The 22,863-nt window shown below is 51.1% G+C and overlaps 1 long non-coding RNA gene across 1 annotated transcript in view; it reads right to left on the reverse strand.

Moving 5' to 3' along the window:
* Positions 1 to 17,668, reverse strand: part of LOC133349841 (uncharacterized) — a 43,922-nt gene extending 26,254 nt beyond the window's left edge. Inside the window, exon 1 of the long non-coding RNA XR_009755988.1 lies at positions 17,568 to 17,668. This is a non-coding gene — a long non-coding RNA (uncharacterized LOC133349841). The remainder of the gene's footprint in view (positions 1 to 17,567) is intronic.
* Positions 17,669 to 22,863: the final 5,195 nt, after the last annotated feature.

Here is a 22,863-nt window from a genome sequence, read left to right on the forward strand (position 1 = left end):
GTATTTTGCACCATCGGACACTCCACCCGCACAACTCCCAATTGGTGATAGGGCAGTTGTGGAGAGATTGGATGGTTTCCCATACCTGGGCAGTGTGCTCATGACTGGCTCCGGTTTGACAGCAGAGGGTTCACTCCGAATCAGGCGAGTGGCATTATATTTTCGCTGTGTGGAAGCTACCTGGTCTGTCATTCTGCACGAAGCTTCAGGTCTTCTTGACCACAGTCATGCCCTCCCTTCTCTATGCTTGTGAAATGGTCACCCCCCTAATGGAACATCTTCGCCGGTTAGAAACATTTAGGCTGGCCTACCTACGATCCATCTTGGGTTTAACCAGGATGGATTGTGTGAGGAGCTCACATATCCTTGAAAGATGTGGACAAAGTCCCATCGGTGAGCTCCTCCGGCAGGCAAGGCTGCGTTGGCTGGGTCATGTAGCCCACATGCCCAGCCACCGCATGCCGAAACAGCTTTTGTTCGGCCAGATCGAGGGGGCTAAATGGGCACGGCACAGGCTAGAGAAGATATGGAGTGATGTGGTACAGGAGGATGTGGAGCTGAGTGGACTTGCTGATGACTGATACCAGTGGTGTCAAGATCGGCCTATGTGGAGGAGGATCGTGAAGGACGCTACTGGGCAGTTGGAGGCAGTCACACTCCAAAAATAACGGAGGGAGGGGGGGAAGCGACGTTCACAACAACGAGCAGAGCGCCGGGTGGGTAAAGCACAGAAAGTTGGCACAGTAGGGGTACAGGTGGTTCATCAGCAAGTCATCTCAATCAGACAACCCGTGGCACCTGGATCTGCCACCTGACCTCCTGCCAGCGGGCGTTCGACACTTCACGTGGCCTCAACATGGACATAGCCCGACACAAGCGACGTGGTGACGTCACCGCCACTTAGTGGCGAATGTCAGTTGTTGTTGAGGCCGTCTGTCCCTTCCTCCCCCTCAGAGGCCAGTGCTAGGGTATTTGCCCCTTCACCTTTATCAGTATTTGTCCCCTTTTTCAACGGTTTAATTTTTTGTATTGTCTACTTAAGATTGGGTAGTCTTGGTGGTTTTTTTAGTCTTGGTCAGAGTATTTATATCCTCACTTCTCTGTATGTTGGGAGATGCATTCCCTCAGAGGTGATCTCCCTGATAATTTTGAAATTTCCCCACACTATTGTGCTGGGCTATTTCAACTCTTGGGTTGATGATCCCACAGATGAACTTGCCACTGATGTATTGGACGCCATGGTGTCCATTGGGTTTATCCAGCCTGTGTGTGATTCAACTCATGATCATGGACATACACCTCACCTAATATTCGCTCAGGGTTTAACAGTTCGGGAACTTGGCTTCAATCTTCCCTCATAGACTTCTTCTTCTTCTTCTTCCTAGCGTTGTTCCCGCTGTGGCGCAGGGTCCGCTTTTCGGCATTGTCTTCTCCATTTGGCTCGGTCCAGGGCATCTTCAGGGGATGCGTTGACCGTCTTCATGTCTTCCTTTATTCGGTCCATCCATCGCTTCTTCGGACGTCCGCGTGGACGGCGGCCCTCTGGCTCAATACGCACGGCAGTCTTGGCCACTGATCACTCTTCACTTCGCATCACATGGCCGTACCACCGAAGCCTTGCCTCAAGCATCTTGTCCGCAATGGTGGCCACACCAAGTCGCTTCTGAACGTCTTCGTTCCTGACACAATCCCATCGAGTGAGCCCGAGGCTCCATCTGAGCATCCTCATCTCCATGGTGTGGAGAGCTTGTTCGTGTACAGTTGTGGCTGGCCAGCACTCGGATCCATAGAGTGCCACCGGTCGGACGATGGTCTTGTATATTTTTCCCTTCAGCCTATCCGGCATTTTCCGATCACAGAGGACTCCGGTGACTTGCCTCCATTTCATCCACGCCGCATTGACTCGTGACCTCACATCAGTCGTGATGCTACCATCTGAGCTGATGGTGGAGCCCAGGTACTTAAAGTCCATCACTTTCTTCAGATCTTCTCCGTCAATACTGATGGTGCCGTCGGTTTGGGGGCCACACTCCATATACTCCGTCTTTTTGATGTTGAACCTCATCCCGTTTTCGTCCAAACGTTCCTTCCACAGGCGCGTTTGTCTTTCCACTTCTCCTCTCTCTTCATCTGAGAGGAGGACGTCATCCGCGTAGAGAATTGACCATGGGAGGGGCGTGTGCAGGTCGGCAGTGATCGTGTCCATGCACAGGATAAACAGGAGTGGTGACAGGGCCGATCCTTGGTGCACTCCAACGCTGATGGGAAATGGCGGTGATATGCCCACTGCACACCTGACTGCACTGGTGACGTTCTTGTATAGGAGTTGCACCCAATGCACGTAGGTTTCAGGGACTCCATGGGATCGAAGCGAGTGCCAGATGAGGTCGTGGGGGACCCTGTCAAATGCCTTTTCAAGGTCGAGGAACGACACGTGCACAGCTTTGTTCTTCTCTCTGTGCCTCTCCAGCAGGAGCCTCGCCGCGAATATGGCGTCCGTAGTGCCACATCCTTTGACGAAGCCGCATTGGTTGGGTGATAGGGTGATGATGTTTCTAATCCTCGTGTCCAAAACTCGCTCAAAGATCTTCCCTCATAGACTGATCACGGGGTAATTCTGGGTATAATTAGAGGAACTTATATCCCTCTTAAACGTTGTGGTGGATCGACACTTCCTTGGATTCGGTTCAAGAGGCAAATGGAGTCTATTTGGTTCGATATGGCCTTCCTGACTTATTTATCTTTATTCCCGTTTCATGGTTCCACCGATGAGTAAGTCAAGACAGATGATTGTATGCTCCGCTCTTCCATAGATAATGTTGCACCTCATCTATAGTTTCCTCTCGCCTATTGGTGAGCGCCTCTTGGAATTCCGGTAAGCTCTGCTTGCAGAAGCAAGAACTACAGAAGCAGGAACATTTGTTGGTCCAGATTTTATCATACTGTGATCTTGACCAGGCAGGCCTGGTAATCTGCCAATGAGAGTATCTGAAGGCGGTCTTCCTGGCAAAAACATATTGTGTTGCCAAGAAGATCTAATCGGCAAGGAACCACCCTGCCAAGCTCTTCAGGAAGATAAACTAGCCAGATGTCACATCCGATTCAGATTTGGTATGGTTCATAAAATACAGAAATTAATATCTGGTACGAAATATGTATTACTGAAGATATCAACAGAAGGTGTGTACCGGATTCATTGCACTTGTGGCGAATGCTATGGTGGGCAAACAGGACGAATGATCAGCACGAGACTTAAAGAACACCAATAGATATTAAATACTCCCAAAAACAACCGTCGGCAGTGGCAGAACACGCATGCCAACAAGGACACTCAATTGATATCGATAATGTTTAAGTTCTGTGCAAAACTAGTTACTACTGGCCAAGACTAATTCGGGATTCTTTTGAAAGTGAGAGAAATTTAAATTATTTTAAGCATTCGGATAGCTACAGCCTTAGTGCTGCTTGGAAGTGAATAATCAAATAATAGATTGTTAAAATGAATGCCTATACAGGTCACCATACTTGGTACGACTATATTAGTAAAGAAAATCGACAGGAGGTACAAGAACAATGGGTTTGCATAATGTGCATGCATAACGTATGTTGATTACCATATAAATAACCCAACCGACAATGAATACCCATTGTCATTCATATGTGTAGTGGGTTCGAATTAGGTGCACACACACGCAGCTTGGAGGCAACACTATTTATTAAACGGTAAGTAATATAACACTGTACATGAAGTGGTGACCACCTTCCTCAACTCACTAACACTCTGGAACACGACACAGACTGGACCAGGCAGGCAACGGCCTGCCTGGCCCAGGACGATGACTCGGGACTTGACGACCGATGATGTCTTCTCTTTGGAGTACAGTACAACAGCCTCGCTCTGCGTTCACACCACGCTTATATCTGCTTTGGCGTGACCGGCTCCGCCCAGGCGTGGCTGGCTCTCTCCAGGCCACGCCTCCCTTCCCAGGACACGCCTCACTTCCCCCACCTCTGGGAAGGTCCGGATCCCTCCACCACGTGACCCCCCAGGCACCCCCTTGGGGCCCCCAGCCCTCGTACGGGCCGACACAGTAGTGACCGTTCTATGTCACTACATATGCATTCATTAAATCCCCCCACCCCTACATCGCTCAAGAAGGGCTCACAAGTGATGCAATCAAATCTACCACTCTATTTAAAGAACGAAACAGGAGGTTTTCTCCACAAATCTGTCTGTCGCCTGATGAAGCTAGTTGTAAGTACTGGCGAAACGTCGTACTCTGATTGCCCATGTTGTGGCTTTGCTTTCCAACACACCGATGTGCTGTATTAGTGTAGTGGCATAGCTTTGCTGCTGGGGAAAAGGGGAACTGCGGTGTATGTGAGGAACTCAAGTCAGCAGGCCATGATATACACAAGAGAGGGACATCTAGGGGAAAGGTCACATAAAGGGCCCATCGGGAAGCCCCGGGAACCCGTGAGTAGGTTCCAGAAAAGGGGCGTGGCCAGGGTGGAGCAAGTCCACGCTGAGAATATAAGAGTGTGGGGGACTTTGTGGCTGTTGCTGGAAGTGGGATCCCCGTCGTGCTGCTCAAATCCATCGTCGTCACCTTCTCGTTGTTGTGACCATCTCCTCGTCGTCATCTCCGTCTTCACCATCCCGGGGCTTTGCGAGTCAGACAGCCTACCAACTGTTCTAACTAAGTAATGCCGCCGACAATAGACGGACTTAATAATAATAGTGTGCACCCACGTAGGGTGTGTGTTATCCCGATGGTGCTTGTTAAATAAAAGTCTTACTGTCTCCGAGTTGAGTCATTACACTAGTAACGAATTGGCATGTTCTGTTTACGTGACAAACCTTACTAATTGGCTGTGTCGGGTGGTGGCGGGTTTAACGACACATTTATATATTTACGCAATCTAACCCCAAAAAAAACCTGTATTTGGATTTATTTGACCGCAGCATTAACATGCTTACGTAGGTTGCAGCTGTGGTCAAATCTGGATTTTTTTCATCTTCGACAACTCCGTGGTTTTCGCCCTCTTATTGTCAGCTTGCGTATATCGACGCGTCTTGATTATGGTAATGTCATATTCTTGGGTTTTTTCGGTAAAGTCACGTAGGTAAAATTTTTTACTTAAAATTAATAAAAGTAAAATAAAAATAAAATAAAAAACACGACGTTTCGGAAGCAACACAAGCTTCCGTCTTCAGTTGGAACCGTCACAGCACACTTGCTGTATCAAGTAAATGAGAAATTCCAAGAGATCTGACCCCGTATATATATTGGTTGAGGGGGGAGGAGCCAGGACAGACCCCCTTTATTATTATTATGGTAAGGTTAGTGCGGCTGAAACTATGGCTAGTCTACATAACAAAGGACTGAGCCTTTGTTATGTAGACTGGCTGAGAGGGGGGGGGGGGGTGCCAGAGTTGTTAAAGTGCAACTGCTGCTAATGGGACCGAGCCCCTGCCATGTAGATGGTAAAAGCAGAAAGCAGGTCAGGAAGAAACAGCCTCCTGCTATGTTGCTTGGTGGGTAAAACTTAAAGCAGGGAACCAGCATGTGAAAAAAGAAGCTCAACATGATGAAACAAAACTGGCTGTCTATCAGTAAACTGTACAGTAACTAAAGAATTATGGTAATGTCGTTCATGCAGAGCTTCCATTTGTCCTGGTGCAGAAGCTTCAGCTAGTATGGAATGTGGCAACTCGAATGCTAAGATGCCTCCCCCACTTAGAGCATATTACTTCCACTCTTTGCAATCTGTACTGGCTTCAATTCCTGTAATTGTAACCTCAATCATTCACTAATTGCTCCGATTGATTATTGCATCATGCAATCAATTATTCTGTCTACCAGGTTCTTTGTGACTTCCTGCAGGCCCAGCCGTTGCTAGGGATGTCTGTTACTAACAACACCTGTTGTTAGGCACGCCTGTTGCTAATGAGGCCATTGCTAAGGACGTATTTTGCTTGGCTAATGATTGGGCCTTGCCGCCAGCAGAGATCCATTTTAATTGGAGTGTGCATTATCATGTCAGCGGAGCATAGTTTTTTTATTCTGTCATCGATATAAGCGCGGTTTTGTTTAGCGCACATAGTTTGACAAGGAAAGGGCTTGGACAAAAATGATGTTTTTTCTTGGACATCTAAAGACGATGGTTTTTTCCATCAAAACTAAATTTGTGCACATAGCATGCAAACTGTGGATTATTAACCAGTTTAAGTCATAACTGGCTATGATGTTTCCATCCCACCTGCCGATGTTAGCTGTTATTTTCGACTCTCTGAGTTGCATTGCCAGGTTGGATGTCTTTGCATTGACAGGCTGAATGTCTCACTAGCATTGATATGCTAATCTCTCACAATACAATGGCCACCTCCACAGCTTTGGTGGCACCCTACAGGTTAATCTCTCAGCACAAAGACCACTGCCCCAGCCATTGACATGTTAATCTCTCACAATAAAAAGGCCACTGCCCTAGCCTCTGTGGTTGGACCATCTCTAGCTCCACCTACCTACCTTAATGCACCCATCTCAGGTCTATATAAGACCTTGTCTCAGCAGCTTTCTCTCTCTCTCTCACCTGAAGACGATTGCTTAAGTTGCAATCAAAACATCGTTATATTTTAATTATTTTTCTATCTAAGTGGCTTTACCGAAATAACCATAGAATATAAACTGTGGATTGTTTAAGTTGTTCCAAATGGCACGTACATACCCAGAATACAGAAAACGGAATAACTGTATATATCAATGCATTAATGGTAGCTATAATGTGCATTCAGTAATGCATACACCATGGGCAGTCAAAGCAATAAATATTGCACGCTGCACAGTGTTGATCAAATATACTTTAATAGTTATAATTACAACTTGTAACGTGCCGCCGCGCGAGGAGAAACTACACATGAGCGGGAAAGCAGCCAACAAGGCGCTAAATCCCCCCACTCCAGCTCTGCGGTCCTCTATATATGAAGATGTTATCGGCCAATTCATTAGTGCTTATGTAGTGCTGTACGTTACACGGACAATTTCTTGCTTTTCTGTCGTCTCTTTATTTCTACTAATGCAGCACATTTCAGTAACACTCTCTGGCGCGCTCTCTGCTCACTCGCCGCGCTCCGCCGGCCTCGCTCAGTCCGCTCTGCCGTCTCTCTCGACTCTCCTCCCCGCTACTCCGTCACAGTCCAGCCGCCCTCTCGCAGTCTCTCCGTCTCACTCCGTTTTATCACGGCTTCTCCGTCTCACTCCAGCCGCTCTGTCATGGCTTCTCCATCTCACTCCAGCCGCTCTCTCATGGCTTTTCCGTCTCACTCCAGCCACTCTCTCGCAGCTTCTCCGTCTCACTCCAGCCGCTACACGATACTTCTTCCTTCACTCCACTGCTACTCTATACTTCTTCTGTTACTCCACTGCTACCCTATATTTCTTCTGTTACTCCACTGCTACCCTATACTTCTTCTGTTACTCCACTGCTACCCTATACTTCTTCTGTTACTCCCTGTCTTCAGCTCCGACCATCTGCATCCGCTCCCAGGCACGACTCCACTCCAACTCCCCGCAACTCCAAAACTCCCTTCTATTTATCCCCACCCTTATTAATTCCCAATTAATTAGTTGGCGTCCCCCCCACGCCCCTCGCCCCCAGCCCCCGCTGCCACCTGCCTCTTTTCCCAGACTTGGAGGCGCCATCTCACACACAACAACAACAACAACCAGCCAATCACAGCCTTGCATCCTTAATTGCCCAGCCGCCCGTCTCCGACGCACCCTTCGGCCCCTGGCAACAGCCACGTGTCCCGATATGCCCCCACTGTAACCCACATGCACATGTGTGCAATTTCCCCCCTTAGCGCGTGTGAAACCACTACACTTACATATTAGAGGAGATCACATAACCTAGGGAAAACCGATGCGTGCGAGGTAGCAACACCGCAGTCAAGTAAAGTTTTTTTTTGCTACCCAAAGCGCCATCACAGTCATAACCATATATGTAAAAACAGACAATTCTATCCTACAGCGATAGAGAAAATGGGACAAATAATATAAATCCATTTACTCTACCGCATTCTCCTGGCATGCTAGGGTTATGGATGCTCCTCGACACCCATAGGAAGGGAATTTCACAGCATCTGTGTGTGATCCAACAACCCTCACTGTTGTCTCTATGCAGCGCTGGACTAACCACCACTGCCCAGCTGAAAAGACTGAAATCTACTCTTGAATGATTATGTTAATAGGTAAAGCAAAAGTTAACCCCTTCAATGTCATGTTTATGTCAAACATGGGGTCAAATTTAATTAGATGTTATCGGCAAAATTGGCGGCTCTAGCCCGTCTTTGTCTCTGTGTGTCTTTGTCACCAGTGTACATGGCTATTTTCGAGTCTAAGTGAGGGTAGCTCCCTCACCTTCTAATTGTGTCGTTCTTGTGCCCTCTGCCATGTGCTGAGCTCCATGTACAAATTCTCTTATTGAGTCTCTGAGGGCCCACAGTTAACGAGCAGCTGCTCTAGTGTAAGAGGTAATGACAGTGATCGTGGCCGAAGGATCCCGGCGATTTCCACTTTTAATGCCCCAGCCGCAAAAAATTGTAACCAAATCCTGTTTGGGGGATTCATTTCAGAATAAAATAAATTTTAGTTACATTTTTGGTTTTGGCAAAAATAAATAAGCGATTAATTTTGTATTTCCGTTGTGGTTTGGGTTCGTTTCAACTCTGGTTTTTATTGTTATAAAGCAGTTTTAATCACCAGGTATTGACATTCTTTTCTATTCTAGGAAAGTTCCATACAGTGAGGGAAAAACGTATTTGATCCCCTGCTGATTTTGTACGTTTGCCCACTGACAAATAAATGATCAGTCTATAATTTTAATGGTAGGTTTATTTGAACAGTGAGAGACAGAATAACAACAACAAAATCCAGAAAAACGCATGTCAAAAATTTTATAAATTGATTGGCATTTTAATGAGGGAAATAAGTATTTGACCCCCTCTCAATCAGAAAGATTTCTGTCTCCCAGGTGTCTTTTATACAGGTAACGAGCTGAGATTAGGAGCACACTCTTAAAGGGAGTGCTCCTAATCTCAGCTTGTTACCTGTGAAGTACCGGTGAGGACACTTGACACCGAGGTTGAGGCACACGTGTATTTATTTTACAGTACAACAGTGGGCATATAACACTCGAGGGGGTATCGGCCCCCTCACCCGTATAACTGGGGATACACCCCTAGCTATCCCTGACCTACCCCCGAGTCCTCCACTAACGGGCTAGGGGAGGCTGTCTGGCCCGACACTGGCGAGTCGGGCTACGGTACCCGGAGTCCCAGAGTGCTGACTCTGGTTCACGGGACCACGCCGCTGGCTCGGTCCTGCGCGGCCCTGACAAGGGCGGCGTCTCAGGGGAGTCCAGGGCTCTAGCTACCCGGGTCTTCAGTCTTCCCTTCTTCGTTCTAATACTGAGCCCCGAGCTCTCTCTGTCATCCCCTTTTATATCCCCCCCAGGATCACAACCCCGGGCAGCCCTACCCCCCAGGCTGCCCGATGCGGACGTCGTTGCGGGCACCCCCCCCCGTGTACTCCCGGAGCTCCGCCCACTGTGTTTGTTCGCCGTTTGATCCTATGTACAAACAGCCCCTCGATAACAGCCCTACATCACTCCCCCCTGCACAGCTCGCAGCCGTCCCGGCTGCAACAATTCCAATAAAGGTACCTTTACCCCTTGACCCTCGTGTGTGCCTCATTTTTTTCAACAGAACGCGAATCGAACAACAACAATAACCATACCCCCGAAGGGAGAATAAACCGACGCGCCCCCCCCCCCGAATAAATACGAAATCCGTAAAAGCAAAGTATATACATTCGCCAGGAACCCCCAGCGCACACACAACACACACACAACACACACACAACACACACACAAGACACACACAACACACACACAAGACACACACAACACACACACAACACACACAGCCACAACAACAACGTGCCAAGAGCGCCCCACCAACGCAGCGCCCAGTAACCATAACACGTGAAAATTTTTCAAAAAAACTCAATAAATTTTTTTTTTCTTCGTCTTCCTGTGCATTACAAGAGTCTGCGCATTTTTGCGCGCGTCCTTGCCGCAGGCCCGTCACATGGGCCAACCCCAGATGGCGGACCATCCGATGGCAGCTGTCCCTTTCGAGGTGAGTCCGCGATTGAAGTGGCGAGACCCTCGGCATCCCCCGTGTGGGTTGTTGGGCGCGAGCCCGTCATTCCTGATGTACCTGGGGGCGGAACAGCCGGCAAGACGTCAGGCGAGAGCAACAGAGACGGACCCTCCGAGTCGGTCGACCCCCCACATGTTTGGCCCTGCGTGTGTGGAGTAGGGCCTCGCACCGCAACGAAGGGTTTTAGCCTAGAGGGGTGAACGAACCACCGGCGCTTCCCCCACTTGAAACGAACGCACTGAGGTCGCAAAACCTCGACCACCTCGACGGGGCCCCGCCACGGCCGCACCAGTTTCGAGGAGGTCGCGAGTGGTACCTGGGGACAGTGCAGCCATGCCCTGTCCCCTGGCTTCCACTGCAGCACGTGCGCGCGTGCCAGTCTGAGGCGCTCGTTCGCCTTTTGACGCCTGTCGGAATTTAGCATGGCAGCATCCCGTGCCTCAGTCAGTTTTTCAAGGTTAAATTTAACGTGTTCGTCCAATTTTGTCTTACCCAGCGGCGCGGGGATCTGCAGCTGTGCCCGAACAGGTGGGTCATGTTCGCGGCCATACATGAGAAAGAAGGGTGAAAATCCCGTCGCAGCATGGGGGGCCAATCTATATGCTGCCAGGACCCCTTGAATTTGCAAGTCCCAATTGGTCTGTGACTCCGAAACCTGGTGTGACAACATAGACGTGATGGTGCGATGCAGACGCTCGACCATCCCGTCAGTTTGTGGGTGATAGGGAGAGGTACGAATTTTCTTCGTACCCAGGAGATCACAGACCTGTTTGAGGAGTTTTCCGGAAATTTTTTTACCCTGGTCGGTCAGCAGCCGCTCCGGAGCACCTTTGTCCATGACGTAGCCTTGGACAAAGGCGTCCACGATGGCTGCTGCCGACTGATTGGCCAGGGGCCAGGCCATAGGCCAGCGCGTAAAGTACTCAACCCCTGTTAACAAATATCTATTGCCCCTAGGGGTGGCGGGAAATGGGCCCAGGATATCCAGCGCTACAAGTTCGTTCACCCTGGAGACTGTGATGGACTGCAACGGCGGGTTCGACTCCCGTGCTGGTGGTTTGCGCTGCGCACACCGAGGGCATGCTGCCAACAGATCCGTGACATCCCGTGTCATGCCCGGCCAAAAAAAGTCAAGCTGGAGCAAGGCGAGGGTCTTTTGGGTACCCAGGTGGAGGAGGCGCTCATGAGCAGCCCACACCACCTTACCCCGTAACCCAGAAGGGACCACCAGCCGGTGACGGTGGGATTTCCCGTCCCAATGCATAAGCAACCCCGCGTGCATTTCCCATGCGTCGGCATCACCCGTCCCACGCCCCCTCTCCCCGGCGCGACGACGCAGCGCGAGGAGGGAGGTATCCTCCATCTGGAGGCGCCCCCATTCATTAACGGGCAATCCAAGCAGGGAATCTCTTCCCTGTTCCGCGATATCATCGGGGAGCAATGTTTCATCATCGGCGGCGGCCGCCAGGACTGGAACCGGCATGTCCCCTGCTGGCCTGCAACGCCCCGACCCCAGGAGGCATGCACATTCGGAGGCGGTTGGCATGCGCGACAGAGCGTCCGCGTTGGTGTGGTGAACGCCCTTACGGTAGGTGGTTTCGAAATCGAAATCCTGGAGGACCTCCAACCATCGGGACAATTGTCCCGATGGCTGTTGAACCTTCAGGGCGTACTGCAGTGCCGCATGATCTGTACGGACGGTGAAATGCTGACCGTACAGATATGGGCGATACTGTTGGATGAAATAGACAATTGCCAACAGTTCCCTACGGGTGACACAATATCTTTGCTCCACTGGAGACAACACCCGACTGCCGTACGCAACCACCCGTTCCACGCCGTCAACCACCTGGGAAAGCACGCCTCCAATACCCGTGTTGCTCGCGTCGGTGTCGAGCAAAAACGGCCTCGAAAAATCTGGGTAAATCAAGGGAGGAGCTTTCACCAAGGCGACCCGAAGGGAGCAGAAAGCAGCTTCCTCATCCCGACCCCAGTGGAACCGAACCCCTTTAGATGTTAAAGCGTGTAGGGGTTTGGCAATCGTCGCAAAATTTGCGACGAAGCGTCGGTAATACGACGCGAAGCCAATAAAACTCCTCACCTCTCCCACCGAGGTTGGAGTCGGCCAGGAGCTGACACACTGCGTTTTGGCGGGATCGGTAGCAATACCTGAGCGCCCCACGATGTGCCCCAAATAACGCACCGACTCGCGTAACAAATGGCATTTTTGGGGCTTAAATTTCAAATTAGCAGCCCGCATCTTTTGGAAAACCGCCCGCAACCTCTGGAGATGTTCGTCAAAAGTTTTTCCAAAGACAATAACGTCATCCAAATAAATCAGGCACGACTCCCATTGTAATCCAGCCAAAACCAATTCCATCAATCGCTGGAAAGTTGCCGGCACTGAGTGTAAGCCCATCGGCAACCGGTTGAATTGGAACAGGCCGTGCGGTGTACGGAAAGCGGTTTTAGGCTTTGAATCATCGTCCAGAGGAAGCTGCCAGAATCCCGAAAGTAAATCTAGTGTGGAGAAGAATCGCGCTCCCGCCAAGGCGTCCAGCGATTCGTCCATCCGTGGGAGCGGGTATGCGTCGGCAACCGAAATTTTATTAAGGCGCCGAAAATCCACGCAAAACCGCAATGAGCCATCCTGCTTTTTAACCAGGACAATCGGCGCTCCCCAAGGGCTGGTGGAGGGAGAAATGATGTCGGCGGCTAACATGTCATCGACAGCCAATTTGACATGGTCCTTTTCGGCGGGACTCAACCGAAACGGATTTTGGCGAATTGGCGCGCTGTCACCCGTGTCAATATGGTGACGCAGCAGGTGAGTACAACCCAAATCGTATTTATTCCGACTGAAAAAGTCAGAAAATTCCTTCAGTAGCGATCTAAGCTGTTGGCGCTCTGAATTTGACAGGTCCGTCGATCCCGCACAAAGCGCGTCGAGCCACCCTTCATCGCCGTCCGAATGCGGGTGCGTCCGGGAAGCAGTGTCAACGTGGTTCGCGACAGGTTCCTCGCAGGGCACCGGCGTCGCGTGAGCGAGCACCGTCCCTTGAGGAACCACTACTGTCTGCGACCCCACATTGAGGACCGCGATGAAGGGGTCCTCGTCCCCTCTTACAACGGTCTGGGCCGGAATTAAATGAGGTCCATTAACCCCGGCCCTAGACGGTCCCAGCATAACACCCTGGTCCCCAACGCCCTTAGCGAAGGGCCTACGAAGTTTCAGAGGCACTAACATTTGAGCTCCCGGCGGCACACGAACTGTTTTAACGACGAACGCCGGTACTGTTGCGAACGCCGTCCGAGCCGCAGCAGGGGAAGGCAGGAACGCCATGCGTCGCCCCGACGGAAGCTCAATGCATCCTTGGTCGATCAAAATTCGAATCGGCATTTTGCCTAAGAAGTCCGTCCCCAGCAGGCACGGAACCGCCAGCGAGGAGGAAACAAAAATCGGCCCCGACAATAGAAATTTGCGCTCGAATCTGTCCCATGATGCCGAGAGAGCCCCCGTTAGCGGCATAGAATGGGACGTTAACCGGCAGTAAAGGACGGCTCTGTACAGGTAGAATATTGTAAATTAGCTCCGAAATGATTGTCGCCGATGCCCCCGTATCGACTAGGATGCGTACTTCTACCCCGTCAATGTGTCCGACCACGGCCGACGACCCCGACGACGCGGCCACCACGCGATGGGCTAACACGGACCACTGCCCGGGCTCGATTTGAGTCCCCGCAGTGATCCGTGTTGGCCCGTCGCAGCGCAACATCGGCCCCCCGTTCGTTGTGGTGCGAGAGTGTGCGACAGGTGAGTGCTTTGGCCAAACATGTGTGGTGCCGCGACTCGCCGGATCATGTTGCTGGAACTTGGGAGGAGGAGGGCCGGCGTCCTGACGAGGCGTCGTCCCGCGCTGTCGAGGAGAGCGGCACCCCGAGGCGACGTGGCCCCGGACGCCGCAGTTGAAACAACGCGGGAGCGCCGTCGGAGATGATGGACGGTCGAAGCGGCTCGACCCGTCCCGGCCCGACCGTGCTCCTGTCGCCTGTTGCCGTCGGTGGTCGACGGCGTAGAGCTCTTCCGTCGGAAGAGTGGCTGCAGCCACCGCACGCCCGGCCGATGCCCTGCTGGCTTTCCGCCGCAGTGACAGAAGGTTGGCGTGGAGGAGCCGCGCAGCCTGGAGAGATGTCATCTCCGCGTCCTCCTGTGCGACGACAGCGATGTCAAGGTCGTCTGCCAGGAGGAGGATTTTCTCCGTGACCATCGCGTCCACGCCATCGTCGTCCATACGAGGAAAGGCCGTCTTCGCCATCGCCAGGAGGCTCGTCCGGTATGCCAGGGGCGACTCCTTTTCACCCCGCTTGCGATCGTAAAACTGCTGTCGGCATTCAGCTGAAGGTCCATAGACCCCGCCCAGCAGCTGTAGCGCCATCGGCAGCGTAGAACGCTTCTCCCTCGGCGCCGATGTGAGGGCGGCGAGCGCGTCGCCGTCGAGGAGCGCCGGCAGCGCGCAGAGAGCCTCCTCGTCCGACCAGTTTGCCATTTCTTGGTGGGCGAGGAAGCGTCGCCGAAAGCCGCCCCAGTCTCCCTCCGCGCCGACAAACTCCTTAAGCGGGGGCAGTCTCTGGTGTAGCGCAGCGGTTGTTGTAGAACCCCGCAGGTTGTTGTCACCACGACTCGGCTGTGGCTCGGCGCGAACGGCCGATGGAATCGCCTGTCGCAGCTGCGATGACGCACCCTCCGCCGGTGATGACGCGGCAGCTCCAGCGAGGCCGATGTCGGAGCCGATGTTCAAGCTGGCCACGCCCTGAGCAGCCGCGGCGTCGATGGCGGGAAATTCAAATTTCGACTCTTCTGAAATGGCGGGAAGGCGCCCCGGTCGTTGGCTCCCCTCGCCCCGTGGTGGACCGCCAGCCCCCAATCGCGTGATGGTCTCCAGCGTGGCAGCAGCGGCATACAGCAGCTCCGCCAGCCTTTCGTGAGCCAGCCGTAACGCGTCTGGCTGCGGCCCCTCTTCATTCCGATGCCCCGGTAAGTAGGCGTCAGGCCCCGGCTGCACCATGTCTTGTGGAGCCATCTCGGGCTCGACGATCTCAGCAGTGTCTTCCTCCTGCGGTACTCTGGCCCGAGTTGTATTGCGCGTTTCCATGTTCGTAGGACTTCTGACTCCAGTTGAAGTACCGGTGAGGACGCTTGACACCGAGGTTGAGGCACACGTGTATTTATTTTACAGTACAACAGTGGGCATATAACACTCGAGGGGGTATCGGCCCCCTCACCCGTATAACTGGGGATACACCCCTAGCTATCCCTGACCTACCCCCGAGTCCTCCACTAACGGGCTAGGGGAGGCTGTCTGGCCCGACACTGGCGAGTCGGGCTACGGTACCCGGAGTCCCAGAGTGCTGACTCTGGTTCACGGGACCACGCCGCTGGCTCGGTCCTGCGCGGCCCTGACAAGGGCGGCGTCTCAGGGGAGTCCAGGGCTCTAGCTACCCGGGTCTTCAGTCTTCCCTTCTTCGTTCTAATACTGAGCCCCGAGCTCTCTCTGTCATCCCCTTTTATATCCCCCCCAGGATCACAACCCCGGGCAGCCCTACCCCCCAGGCTGCCCGATGCGGACGTTGTTGCGGGCACCCCCCCCCGTGTACTCCCGGAGCTCCGCCCACTGTGTTTGTTCGCCGTTTGATCCTATGTACAAACAGCCCCTCCATAACAGCCCTACACCTGTATAAAAGACACCTAGGAGCCAGAAATCTTTCTGATTGAGAGGGGGTCAAATACTTATTTCCCTCATTAATATAACGAGCTGAGATTAGGAGTACACTCTTAAAGGGAGTGCTCCTAATCTCAGCTTGTTACCTGTATAAAAGACACCTGTTCACAGAAGCAATCAATCAGATTCCAAACTCTCCACCATGGTCGAGACCAAAGAGCTCTCCAAGGATATCAGGGACAAGATTGTAGACCTGCACATGGCTGGAATGGGCTACAAGACCATCGCTAAGCAGCTTGGTGAGAATGTGACAACAGTTGGTGCGATTATTTGCAAATGGAAGAAACACAAAAGAACTGTCAATCTCCCTCGGCCTGGGGCTCTATGCAAGATATCACCTCGTGGAGTTGCAATGATCATGAGAACGGTGAGGAATCAGGCCAGAACTACACGAGAGGATCTTGTCAATGATCTCAAGGCAGCGGGGACCATAGTCACCAAGAAAACAGTTGGTAACACACTACGCCGTGAAGGACTGAAATCCTGCAGTGCCCGCAAGGTCCCCATGCTCAAGAAAGCACATATACATGCCCGTCTGAAGTTTGCCAATGAACATCTGAATGATTCAGAGGACAACTGGGTGAAAGTGTTGTGGTCAGATGAGACCAAAATGGAGCTCTTTAGCATCAACTCAACTCGCCGTGTTTGGAGGAGGAGGAATGCTGCCTATGACCCCAAGAACACCATCCCCACCGTCAAACATGGAGGTGGAAACATTATTCTTTGGGGGTGTTTTTCTGCTAAGAGGACAGGACAACTTCACCGCATCAAATGGACGATGTACGGGGCTATGTACCGTCAAATCTTGGGTGAGAACCTCCTTCCCTCAGCCAGGGCATTGAAAATTGGTCGTGGGTGGGTATTCCAGCATGACAATGACTCAAAACACACGGCCAAGGCAACAAAGGAGTGGCTCAAGAAGAAGCACATTAAGGTCCTGTAGTGGCCTAGCCAGTCTCCAGACCTTAATCCCATAGAAAATCTGTGGAGGGAGCTGAAGGTTCGAGTTGCCAAACGTCAGCCTCGAAACCTTAATGACTTGGAGAAGATCTGCCAAGAGGAGTGGGACAAAATCCCTCCTGAGATGTGAGCAAACCTGGTGGCCAACTACAAGAAACGTCTGACATCTGTGATTGCCAACAAGGGTTTTGTCACCAAGTACTAAGTCATGTTTTGCAGAGAGGTCAAATACTTATTTCCCTCATTAAAATGCAAATCAATTTATAACATTTTTGACATGCGTTTTTCTGGATTTTGTTGTTGTTATTCTGTCTCTCTCTGTTTAAATAACCATACCATTAAAATTATAGACTGATCATTTCTTTGTCAGTGGGCAAACGTACAAAATCAGCAGGGGATCAAATAATTTTTTCCCTCACTGTATCTATAGCCAGGGTGGCCTCTCGTCCGAATCATTCGACCTCTAAAAGCAAACATGTGAATTCCACGGCTGTGAAGCTATGAGTGTCTACACGCGTATATTCTGGTGTACCAGCAAACAAAGTAGGCTCTTGCACATAATATATAGCATTCACGTGCATAAGAGAACGAGAATCTGTTACCTGCTCCGCACGTCGCCAACAGAGCCATCGCGATAACGGCCCTCGGCAGCTCCGGGTGAGCCATGTGCCCCACAGTCCTTGGGCACACAGCCCGCTTAACACCAACTGTGTGGTCGTGCACTTCACACGAAGCTGTATAAAGGGAAAGTCCAGTTTTCATAACGCGGATATTGCACATTTTCCGGTTGCCCTTAACATTACCCACACATAGTTCGCAAGCATTCCTACCAGCGCTGACCATTTACAATGTAAAAAAAAATGCCTGAGGGGAGAGGGAGCACAGTAGTTAACTCACTGCGCTAGGAATCGACGGCTAATGGGGAAACAGCCCCAATGACCGACACTGCGTAGGAAGGTTTCATCCAGCAGTGGATTGACACACGGGGTGAAAGTTATCATTATAGAAACAACACATTTACGTGGTAAATGTGGTCTGTATTTACTTCACACAAGAGAAAGAAGCAACATTTCTCTATCTGTAATGATTACTTAACACACTTCTCTTGAGCTGGTACTTTATTGAAGACACGGTCACTTGACATCAGGCGGAGATCCCACTGCAACAGCCCCGAGTCTGCTGCACATCTCCCCCACATATCAATACGAGGCCACGCCCCCCTCGATCATTCTCGCTGACTCTGGATGCTCCCTCGACCGGCAGACTCCACCGTCCTCTTCCGTCTCCTGACCACGCTCCCCTCTCCAACACTCCCGCAGCCACCAGTCCCCACGCACTCGCAACCGACACCCCTGTCACCACCTCCCGTGGCCACTAGTTTTTCCACACTGCATGCAGGCCCCATTGTCATTACATATCCAATAGTTCACACAAGTACACCAGGCCTAGCCTGGAGCAAACATCTACGTGCAACATTAACATGTGTCAATTTTGAAGTACCGGGATGGAGGAGAGGATGCCACGATCGAGAGTGTGGAGAACTTGAGGTTTGCTAAGTGGAAGCTTCGGATTTTAATCCTGTCTCAGATAAACATTACCACTTGGGTTTTTTAAAGTTTCTATTGACGGGAGATATTTGCATAATCGGCCAGCGATCGAATATACAAGTGTAAACACGACTTGATACACTTTTTTAGATGGTTTCTTTATTGAAGACACGTTCACTTGAACAGACTGAGACCCCACTGCAACAATCCCGAATCTCCCGCGCATCTCCCTCATATACGGACTGAGGCCACGCCCCCCTTCCGAACCTTCTCGCTGACTCTCCCACCATACACCATACAGAAACAGCCACATGAAACTCCGACCAAAACTATCACGTTACCATACATAGCAGGCGTGACCAAAAAGATCTCCAAAATTCTAAACAAACATAAGATCCAAGTCCGATTCAGTACAGTGCATAAAATCCGTGATCTGATTCCATCTGTGAAGGATGTTGTTCCGACTTACAGTATCCTGGAGTCTACAAATTGAGTTGCAGTTGTGGTGATTGCTACATTGGAGAAACGAAACGTCATGTTTCTGATCGTGTCCACGAGCACAAGTCAGATCTGAAACACGGCAGAACTGATTCTTCGGCCGTTGCTGATCATTGCTACAACTCTGTGGGCTCTCATGAAATTGTCTTTTCCGAGACCAAGGCGCTCTGCAAACCTCCTGGCTACCATCAAAGGTTTGTACACGAAGCCTATACAAATATACAAACACAGACATAATTTCAACCGTGATGATGGTTACAAACTGAGTAATCATTGGAAAGATGTGATTAACCATGCAAAAAAGATTTAACTACACTTATTTGGACCATCTTATTTGACAGACAACTATCACAGACAGCCAGTTTTGTTTTTCCAGGTTTAGTTTTTTCTTTTTTCACACTTTTGTTATGTAGGCTAGGCGTTAGTCACAAACCGCACCTCTCGATAACAAAGGCTCAGTCTTTTGTTATGCAGTCTATTCTTAGTCTTAAGCCTCACCTTACCATATTAATGAAAAGTGTGCCTTTCCGGGCCCTTCCCCCCTCAACCATTATATATACGGAGTAGTAGCTCTTGTAATCTCTCATTTACTTGATACAGCTGTCGTGGCTGTGACGGTTCCACCTGAAGACGGAAGCTTGTGTTGCCTCCGAAACGTCGTGATTTTTATTTTATTTTACTTTTATTAATTTTAATTTTTACCTACGTGACTTTACCGAAAAAACCTAAGAATATGAATCCTTGCAGTCACGAAAGCTTCAAATCTAGAATCTGCACGCTCGCTCCACCTGATCACGCTCTATTCTCGATCATTCCCGTAGCCACCAGTCCCTTCGTACTCACAGCTGACACCCCTGTCATTACCTCCCGTGGCCACTATTGCATTCACACTGTAGGCTGACTCGCCTGTAATTACCTCCCATGGCCACTAGTTTACTCACACCGCAGGTAGAGTCTACTGTCATTACCTCAGCCCTCCCCCCTACTTAAAAATGTAGCCGTCCTGGCTAATACCAAGACTTAAAAAAGACGAAAAATCAACAATTATGGCAGAATGACAAACACATCCGCATCGAATGAAGCCGCTGCTCGACTATAGAAACCAACAATACAATATGACAAGTGAGTGGTGCAAGCCACCTCACACGAACAGAACAACTACACCGGGGTCCACACAAAAAAAAATATTTGGCCTTGGGAATCGAAAGTCCACTTCGTGGTTTGGAGAGCCACTATCGCAGCTGTAAAGTTATTGAACGGGTCCTTGATGTTGGTCCATCGCACATGACTGAGTCTTGTGGGCCTCTGAGAATCAGAGGGTCGCACAATGCATTTCCCGGGTTGTACAATTACTTTGGACGACTGCCCTGGCACATCGGATACACCAGTCTCCGGCCGCACAGTATATGGAGATGAGATGGCTGGGCGAGGATGGACATGTGATTTGAGGCGCAATGGGTGGACAGACCAACTGTGATGTGGGGGCTGATCCACCCCCCCTCCCCGCGGGAGCTTCTTGCCGGGCCACCGCCGATTTGGTGACAGGCCCCCCCGTGCCAGCACCCTCTTGGAGAGATATGTCTCACGGCTGCTTCACCACCGCCCTGGGATTATTACGCGTGCGCCCCTATGGGCGCTCTTCACTCCACAACACGCACGTCAGCACTCGCGGCGTTCCACCTGCCCGCGCTGATTGCCCAATACACGTGTGTGTGTGTTCGTGCTCTCCCCGCGGATTGGAGGCTAAGCTGTTGTGTCAACACGGCGAACGGCCCACGGGTGATTACTGATTAACCCACTGGCAGCCACGGCTCGGCTTCGCCGCTGTTCGGATATTAACTAATTAATCTGCGCTCACGCGATACCCACCCACTGATTTTCTCTGCGCGATATACGCGCATCTCGCCGTTAATACTGCGGTTCTCGCACGTGCACGCACTGACGTGGGCGACCGTTTATATTTTAATATGTGCACGCGTCATACACACACTGATTTATATCACCCACGCCCACTGATTGTATCACCCACACACCGCAGTGCGCCAATCGCTGTTCCAACACTCTTAACACACACGCACAACGCATCAACCATCAATCTGTACTAAGGTTTTATTCCCGGCGCAAATAGTGAACCCCTGTTTATGGCCCCCAGCGAACACCCTATGGGGCAGCGTCTAGCCTCTTATTTCCTACCCTTCGCGATGTGCGACTATTTCAGGCTAGGTATAACTAGCGAACTGGGCTGAATCGACCAACGAACGATCACTCACCTCGCAGACACACTCACGGTGTCGCACGGACACGGTGGGAGTTGGGGAGGACGCTGTACAGCGAAGACTCTGCCTGGCCGACGGTTCGCAGCTACAGGTTTTACGAGGATGCTAAGAGCGGCTGGGATTCTCGACAGTCGCAGGAGAACTCTGATCTAAATATGCTCTCTCCCTCCCCTCTTAACCTCTCAGAGCCCGTTAATCCCCGGGTGACATGATGTCATCCTGCACGGCCAATCAAGTGCTTTACCTGCCGAGTTTTGAACGCTCTAGCCATTACGGGGGGAGGGGGCATCACGTCATCCCCCCCTCCTCTTCCCTCCGTTTCCATTGTCCCCGTATCTGCGTTTCTCATCTCTGATTCACCGGTAATTTCCTGTGTCTCTCTTTTAAATCACTCTTCCTTGGGCGCCCAGGGATTTTTCCCCCACTGTTTGCACTGCCCGTAGAGTGTTTGCCTTCGAGGCGCTACATCCAGTGTTGTATATACTTCATTGCGGCCAGCCTGTAAAGCTCTATGCACCCCTACCACTTTTGAAGTTGATTTTAGGGGGGCCGCCATGTAATCCAGCCTGGGGGCTGGTCGGCCAATCTCCTGTCAACGGGAAACTGGGGGACATCCCTGCTAGGGGCCCTTTGGATGAAAACCCGTGGTGCCAGGCACCCCCCCCCCATCGATACGTGGGTGCGTGTGTGTGTTTAATTGGGGGTGTGCGTGCGTTTGTGTGTATTGGTGCGAGGGGATGGCGGCGCCGGCGGAGTTGCTCCGTTGCTGTGGCACCAAAGTGACGCCCCGCCTGTACTCGTACACACTGCGGCCGATTAATTTCCCCAATCTCGACCGGTCCCCTCCACGGGTGGTGCAACTTAGGTGATGTACGCAGCAGCACCTGCGGGCAATGCAGCCACGCTCTGTCTCCGACAGCCCAAGGAAGCAAGTGCTCGCGCCACCCTGCACTCTTCTCATTAGCGGCTCTTGCCCAGGCAGTATTCTCCCTCGCCGCAGCACGTACCTCCGACACCCGCCCAAACGTAACCTGCAGTGGCACGGGTACGTCCTGTATTTGTTTAGCACATTAGGAATGGATCACTCTTTTAAGTGTCCTTGTGCAGCAAGGGAGTAAAGTGTGGTTCTGTGAAAGTCCTGATGTGCTGTGCAATGCATCAATGCATGTGTGTACAGCAGTATGTAATGTCTGAGTCGGGCCTGTAGGTGGCTGGCAGGGTTAATGAATAACCGCACGTGTAAACCAGCCACATGGTTAATGGCGTCTCGGAAGGATTGCTGTGTGTAACACGCGCTGTTGCATTTTACAGGTAAAGGACCAAAAGGTTGTTTTTGATCGTTATATAAATGTTCTAGACTTGTTCTAGACTTGTTCTAGACTTTAAGCTTGGCTTTGATTTGTTCGTTTGTGATATATGCAATTAGAGGCGTTTTAGCACTGTGCATTGTAAAGGGATGACGCACTGTAATTAGTTACTGTCATTGTAATTCTCTAACTCTAATACTGTTTAGTCTATAACCATGCCCATGTACCCAGAGTATGACTACTTGCAATGCTATTGAGCATAGAACACAT

This window comes from Lethenteron reissneri, chromosome 31, assembly GCF_015708825.2.
Source record: "Lethenteron reissneri isolate LAM-NWPU_2019-01 chromosome 31, ASM1570882v1, whole genome shotgun sequence".
Lineage (NCBI taxonomy): Eukaryota > Metazoa > Chordata > Hyperoartia > Petromyzontiformes > Petromyzontidae > Lethenteron > Lethenteron reissneri.